This window comes from Coptis chinensis, chromosome 4 (genome assembly GCF_015680905.1).
Source record: "Coptis chinensis isolate HL-2020 chromosome 4, ASM1568090v1, whole genome shotgun sequence".
NCBI classification, from domain to species: domain Eukaryota; kingdom Viridiplantae; phylum Streptophyta; class Magnoliopsida; order Ranunculales; family Ranunculaceae; genus Coptis; species Coptis chinensis.
In genome coordinates this window covers 48,920,701-48,928,966 of record NC_141459.1, presented here as the reverse complement: position 1 = coordinate 48,928,966, position 8,266 = coordinate 48,920,701, and the positions used below count along the sequence as shown (strand labels likewise).

General features: G+C 36.5%; 1 pseudogene; it reads left to right on the top strand.

Moving 5' to 3' along the window:
- Positions 1-6,049: 6,049 nt before the first annotated feature.
- Positions 6,050-7,623, top strand: LOC147503809 (small ribosomal subunit protein eS19 pseudogene; annotated as a pseudogene).
- The last annotated feature ends 643 nt before the right edge of the window (positions 7,624-8,266 follow it).

Sequence of the window (8,266 nt, the reverse complement as noted above, 5' to 3'; positions counted from 1 at the left end):
AATTTGGATAGATATCCCCATATATCGCGATATATCGGGATATTTTGTACTATGGTCCCAACAACACATGAGTCACTTGTGTTTTCATATATTAATTTTGGATTTACCTAAACTTGGAATCCTGATTGGTACAGACTCATAGATTGCCTATAAATCTTTTCTTTTAAGCCATTCTCTTTCAAGCATTCTTCACTATACTTCCCTCCGTAATACTTCCAAATGGATCAACCAAGAAAAATAATGCCTGAGAAAGACTACTTGAATTTTTTTGAAGATGGTCGGTTTTCTCCTTATTTTGACACTGAAATTGTACGTCGAGGATGGACGCCTCTTCTATATCATTCAGCAGCTAGTTATTCCCAAGAAATGGTTATGATGTTCTACCAATTTAGCGGAACTGAAAATGGAAAATGCTATTTCAATGCCTATGGACGACGATTGGAATTGACTAGGGAAATTATCTCCGACATACTTCAAATCCCAATGAATACCCAGGAGTTCCTTTTACTAGAGTCATCATTTGATTCCGTCAAAACTTTACTACGAGCTATCGTATCCCATGGCAAAGTCGAAAATAGACACCACGTTGTTCTTCGACGCTCTTTGAAACAGAATCAACGAGTTGTGCTCCACTGGTTGGGACACAATGTGGTAGGTACATCATACCAATCAGAAGTCACAAAGTCTCAACTTCACCTACTTTGGGTTTTGCAAACTCAAAGGGATGACTTTTGTCTAATCCAACACCTCTGGAACGCGATCACCAGGAAAACAAAAAGGTCAGCACCTTTACCTACTTTAGTCATGCAAATTATGATGCGTTGGGGTTATCCAATAATTTCTCCAGAGACACCCCTTCAAAGAGCAAATATTAGTGTGCTCCAAACAGACTACTCCGTTGGTTTTTGGACTCCTGACACTCTGACAGATGAACAGAATGACCCAAGCTCAAACTCTTAAATTTTCTTTGATGAAAATGCCATGATAAACATTTTTAATCCCATGGAAGGCATTCAATTTCTTCAACACGGCATGCGGAAACTATACGCTCATCAGAATATCATCATTACAGCTCTTAAGGAATTCCAAGAACGTGAAGCAATGCATGATGTTGAACCAGAGGAAATCTTGGAAAATCATTCTCAGTCCTTGCAAAATCACGCTCTCCTAATGGAAAATGAAACTACACTCTCTGCCAGCCAAGGGGACATTCAGATGCAGCTCAGACAACAAATTGAAGAACTAAACACTATGGTGCACGATATCCGTCTCCAGTAGCATCATAATAATCCATGATTTTCTTATTGAATAAAAATGGAATAATAATACTAAGTGAATAAATAAATAGTCTTATATATTATTACGTTTTTCATCGTATTATTAATTTTGTTCTTATCTTTGTGTCTTCTTTTGTAAGAAATGCTTGCTAGAATCATTTACGTTGTGACTAACTAATTTTAACATGTGATTTTCAATGTCATTTCAGGAGGGTTTATTTTCTTCCATACTCATTTATCCATCCAGTTGCCTTTCTCATTGCCCATTTCTTTACTTCATCCACCATGGCATCTTCATCAAACATTGCATCTTCATCAAACATGAGACCTCCAAAACTCATTCCTGAGCAATCCTTTCAGTCTATGATGGATTCCAATACTTATGGCCATCTCTTCCGTGACTACATCAGTAACATTGGGTGGTCTTTCCTAGTTCTTCAACCTGACCAAACTTATTCTCCGAGTTTAGCCGGATACTTTTATGCTAATATGGAGGACACACCAGCATTTAATCATGCGCATGGCTTCTACTTAGACGGGTTCACAATCCTAGTTGGTGACACACATCATATTTTTTCTGAACAACAACTTGCCATAACTTTGGATCTTCCATATCACGAACCGGCCGCATCATGGCACTACATCTATCATAATTCTTACCATTCCTTTCAGTGGCAAGTGTTTTGCAAAACTTACGGTGATGGTCTTGAGATTAAACGAGAAGGAGACAGCCATGTACCATGGTGCGACATCACCATTCCCTTAGCAAGCATGACTATGAACATGGGGACTGCGATGTTGTTTGTACTCTTGAGCATCATGGGAGATTGGCATTTTTCTACTACCAATGAGGCTGCCTGCGTAGTATTCAGTGCACTGGCTCAAGGTCATACATTATTTAACATCTTAGGTTGTGTTATCTCCAACCTGAAATGAGCTCACACTTTTCAGGATTAGTATATTCTTTTACCTGTAACCGCTTGCCGAATCATGAAGACACATTTCCCACAGTTTGCAGCTACTTTTCATGACTGGGTCAAGGTAGATTCTATGTGCCCAACAAACAAAATCATTCGTTCATTAAGGTTTAGGAAATGGAAGCGTCCCGCTCGGTACCTGAGGCATGTTCGTTGTTACCCGACGGATGAAAATATGAAGAAACATTTGAGGAAATCCGGAGACAAAGAATGGGCATAAATTTGGCAGACTATTATCTTTTAGCGCGATGCTAAGGAAATGCATTTCCTTATTGAGGACGCTAGACCTACACATCCTGCTGGATGGTAAATTTGAGCTTGTTATTGTACATATATCTAGCTAAAAATTATGTTTCGTGTGCTATTGTCTTCCATTATTCCGTGTGCTATTGAACATTTTATTGTTTCTTTCTGAATAATATATTATGTTATCCAACCTTTCTGTTCTAGCAATCTAGCCCTAATTTTGCTCACGGTTCTCAGGTAATTTCTCTCTTTATTTATTAATACTTCAAGGACTAAGCATCATTCTGTTTGGGGGTGCTTTTAACCGGTAGCAAATATTAGGCAAATTGTAGCATGTATATAGTTTTTATTTTCTTGTTAATAATTGTACTTAGTGACAAAGTCTGGTTTCCTTTTCAATGATGAAAATTGTCTAGAAATCTCACATTAGTATCCGAATTAGGATTTGTTTTAAGAAACTTAAGATAATATATATGCAATAGTTTATACATCTTTTCATGAACATTCATGCACTGAGTATCATTGATTGTACATAGCAGTAAGTTTCTGGAACCAACGATTAGTTACTTAAACTATAAATCCTGTGAGAATCTAACCAAAAGCTTTGACATGAGTGATTTGTGTGTGATGAGACAGAGGAGTAGTTTTTCCGATTAGAGAAAATCACGCGTCTACTTACTTGATCACCACCCAGACCCTAGGCAAGAATTTAGGCCTTCTTTGGATCGACATAGCTAAAAATTCTTACCTATTACAAATTTTACCGCTAGTCACTCCACTGAACCTTTCATCAAACCTTTCACTTTCACCAAAAATTCCTTACCCATCTATTAAACCAAATAAAAGAATCTACCTAAGTGAGGAGTATGAGAAATAGGATGAAATATGGAAAAATAAAGAGAAAGACTTGTCCCAAATAAAAGTCAGTTACTTGCTTCAGGAAAGAAAAATAGAATCATGTTCTTAAGCAATAAAAAAAAAAAAAAAAATCATCAGTATCCAGAGGCTTAAGAACAAGGTTGGAAAACTCAGTTAGAAGAAGGAAAGAAAACAAGGAATTCTCTAGGATAAATATCTTAAAGACCCTATTCTCTCATACTCATAAATTTTGATTATCCATTTCCATTTTCTTGTACACTATCACCTAAGCCCCACAATACCTAATAAAGACCTTTAGCTCAATTAGGAGTAGGGTGGTGTGATAATAAGTAGTAGACGTGATTGATCGAGATCGGCTCCTCTAACTGTCATTGAGATGTGAGGAAACGTGTTCCCACTGCACACTGAAGTTAACAAAACCTGAGTGGTAAAATTTGAGTGGAATTGTGTTTCGACACATACCTGTGAGAACCCATTTAGGTACGCTCTCCAAAGGATCCAGAAACGACCCTGCTAGTACATTTCAATGCAAAGTTCACTGTATGCATTATCATATGTAGATGTTTTAATTATTGGATGCATATTAACTTGAGTTTCAAAGAAATCAATCCTCGTTCCCTGCTAAGGAGATGTATGGATATCTGAGATTAATTTAGGAAACAAGTTTTTGTCACTGAGTCGTTATAGTATAAATGAAGTTTGTGAGTATCTTCTCTGGAAAACTCTCACGAGGCTATAACTCGTCCACTAAGGAATTCCTAGTGGTTTAAGGCCTTATTGCATATGGTCAATGCAACCGCACTCTGCAAAACGAGAATTAGTTAGGACTACACATTTTGGCCACTTACCTATTTTACTGTCTCTTCTTTGCTTGAGGACAAACAAAGTGTTGTTTGGGGGTAGTGTGATAAGCACCCAAAATTGTAATATGAAACCCTATTGAGACATATAAATTTGGTTAATTATGTGTTTAATAATGATGAAATAAATATATTTTTGTACTTTTACAGGTATTCGCAGTAAACATGAAAATATTGGTTAAACCTGTGTTAAAGCACGGGGAACGACGTATATATGAATTCTTCCAAATCAGCCATGTAAAGCCCAACAAATCCGCACATAACCATCAAACTTTCGAAGCTCCTACCTCTTGAACCAGGACTCCGAATGCGACAAGTGAGCTGCTCAAACAATCAGGGCGATGAACTCTACGCATAGGCGGGAAGTTGTGAAATTGCTGAAAGACAGGACTGCCACTGGACTGCACGTGGACCCACTATGTGGGCCCGCAAGATTTGATGAGTCATCAATCATGGAGCATGTCAAGACAAAAATGCCAAATTATTGGCGCAAAGTTGACACCTTGCATGTTATTAATTAGATTAGGTGTTAATAGTGAAAAAAAGGCAAGGTGTCACTTTATTTTAATGTGGTGGATAAAAATGAAGTAAATGTGGTTTGGTGTTTAACGTGGGAGGAAATGAGATTTCTCTCAAATGGAGAAGAAAACAAAACAGGGGTGGACAATCCATTTACTTCCTTGACTTCTTTTCCTTTACCATGTATTACTTTAGTTCCTTAGCCTTAGTTTTTAGTTTTGAAAAAAAATAGCTTGTAATAGTTTTAATGGAGGAAACCTTGTGTTCCTCTTGAAAAATTCTCACTTCTTCATGCAAGTGAGTTTATAAATAGATAGTTTCTTCTTTTTGCTCTCTCTCTTTTTACATTCCACACTTGTTTTAGTTTTAGCCCACACTACTAAAAAAATGACATATTATGACGCTTGTTTTTTATCTATCTTGACGGCTTTGTTAAAAACCGTCAAGATAGGTATTTTAGTAATATTTTTATGATGGCTATTGCAACATTATATTATGTATGACACAGGCGTTAAGAAAATATAATAATTTTATAATGACTATTGCAACATTATGTCAAGCGTCAAGAAAATATAATAATTTTATGACGACTATTGCAACATTATGTCGTGTATGACCCAAACGTCAAGAAAATATAATAATTTTATGACGGCTATTGCAACATTATGCCGTGTATGACCCAAGCATCAAGAAAATATAATAATTTTATGACGGCTATTGCAACATTATGTCGTGTATGACACAAACGTCGAAAAAATATGATAGTGTTTCCTAAAACAGTGAAATTAGCAATAGAATAAACCGTCAACTTTCTCACAATTTTTTGGGCACTAGGTCGGACCATTTTTGCTTTCAATTAAACCGTAAACAACTTAACAAAAAAAATACATAACAAAATCAAGTAACTCACTAATAAAAATTGAACCGTCAATACACTCCAGGGTTTCCTCGCCCATCTTCTTAATTTTTCAGTTTTTTAATTTTTATTAGATAAAAAAGAAAAAACACAAAAGTGCATTTTCTTCCTGGAAACCCAGATCATCTTCTTCATCCTCTCCAATTGGAACACACATTAGCACATGTACCTCTCCATTTCCTTCTCTGAAATCGACATCTAACTGAATCTTTATTTGCCTCTCATCTGGCCATGGAGAAAAAGGCGCCTCCTTTTCTTACAGATTCCAATTTTACTTGGTTATCTCATTTTAGAAACATGTATTTGACATAAAATTTGGAGAGAGAGAGAAAGAAATAAAGGGGACAGTCTTGAAACAAAACCCTTAAAAAAACGATGGTGGCCGTCGAAACCGCAACAATAGTGAAAGACGTATCTCCTCATGAGTTCATCAAGGCTTACTCTGCTCATCTCCAATGCTCCGGCAAGATGGAGCTTCCTCATTGGACTGATATTGTGAAGACTGTTACTTTCAAGGAGCTTGCTCCGTATGACCCCGATTGGTACTATGTTAGAGCTGCTTCCATGGCTAGGAAGATTTACTTGAGGCAGGTATTGGAGTGGGAGGATTCCGCAAGATCTATGGTGGGTGCAAGAGGAACGGAAGTCGTCCACCACATTTCTGCAAGAGCAGTGGTGCTATTGCTCGTAATATTCTACACCAGCTAGACGACATGAAAATTGTTGATGTTGATCCTAAGGGGTGAGTTTGTGATTCCCATGTTTTTTAATTTTAATACTGTTGAAATAGCTTATATGCTGCACAAATTGTACATGATATATGCCTAACTGTTACAAATTATGGAATACACAAACTGCTCCCTCTGCTGAAATTAGTTTTGCATTTCTTACATTGTTTAGTAGAATGGTTGTAACATAGATGTACGGTCTTAAAGCTTTTTGGTTCAAGTATATAACTAAGGTTTCATGTGTTCATAAGTTTGAATTCTTCTTTATTCTTGCATGGTTTTGCTTTTATGGAAAGAAGGTAAGAACTGTGGAAGGAAAGGTCTGGATGCAAAATGGGAAGAGCTTTGTAGCTCTGAAATACCTGTAGGTTCTCTGCAGGGTGCCCATCCTTCCAGTCCTTGACATCAATTTCATGAATTTATTCTGAAAGTTGGATTCATAGTACGGGTTTTGTGCTTTGGGTGGATGATTAGGGAGGAAGATTCAGCTACTGAAGCTTGTCTCTCTTTCCACCACCCATCAAATCTTTCAAAAATCCGCCTCCAATGGCCATTACATGTTTCTCTTCCGTTCTTGATTGGAGTTTTTCTTGAGATGTCCTTCCTATAGAGTCCCTATATATAGGGGAGGGATTAGTGTTTAAATCAGATTGGTACTGATTAGTATATAAATGGGATTACTAGAAGTTTCGGTGATTTGCCAACGTAATAAGGCTAGCTTAGAGAACTTAATTACCCCCTATTTGCCTGTACTGTGAAAGATTAAAAGACTTCTAATTTTTGAAAAGGAAAGAATGTTGAAACACTAGATGTTGAGTCTTTGTTGCTGTCTGTGTCTTGGTGATGGTTAAGCCTGAACTCCACCTTTGGCCATGAAATGTTGAATTGGCTTCGGTCTAGGGCTTAGCTTCGACCATTTATAGGACTGAGATATCTATGATGACAAACGACAGAAAAAGCTTTTCATGTATGAGTTTGACACGTATTCAATAGCATACATGAAGACATTAAGTAAAATAATTTCGTGTTCTCATTATCTAATTGTAGATGTTAAATTTCTTGTTTTGTAACAGTGGAAGGGTAATCACATCTAATGGTCGACGAGATCTTGATCAGGTTGCTGGACGTATAGTAGTTCCTGCTGCTGCTCCGATCCATGATTGGAATCTCTCTTGCTTCTACATTTTATCCTTTGTCCAAGGTTTTGTAGATCCATTTTAGTTGAAAAGGATATGGCTGTTGTTTGAATGTCAAAATCTTTATTGTCTTTTCCATATTTGGTATTTTGGATAATGAGCATGTTTGTTGGCCCGGTTAAAATAGTGTTTCATGTAAAACATCTTACCTTGGTTTTACTTAATTAATATAGTTTCAAAAAAAAAAATTGCATTCTTGTTTAAGAATTAAATCCCAACATATGGTAGGTATACTGTTCAAATAGTTCCCTATTAATGAGTGTTTGTAGTATTTTATTTGTCCTTTTGGTTACTCTAATTGTTGTGAATGTAATATACAGATATGTGTATCGTGTGAAGCTTAGCCTTAGCCATGTTTCAGCCTAAGAACAGCTCAAGACATGCTTGGTAAGTATGTGCTGGTATATGTTTCTTATCTTGCATTGCATGTTGTTAGAACTTTGTGGATTTTCTCATTAATGATTGGAGATAGATGTCAGATACAAGAAAAGGAAAGATGGTTTGGGTGGTATATTAGTCTTAGTTATATTACAATAAGTTTCTGATTATTGTCATTCATATATATATTATTGTTTACCTTGATTAGCTACCCTGGACTAGGAGTTGGTTTTCCTTGCATGGTGTTAATAGCTTCTGAATTAAAAAAAATTATTCTTTTTCTTCAGGTG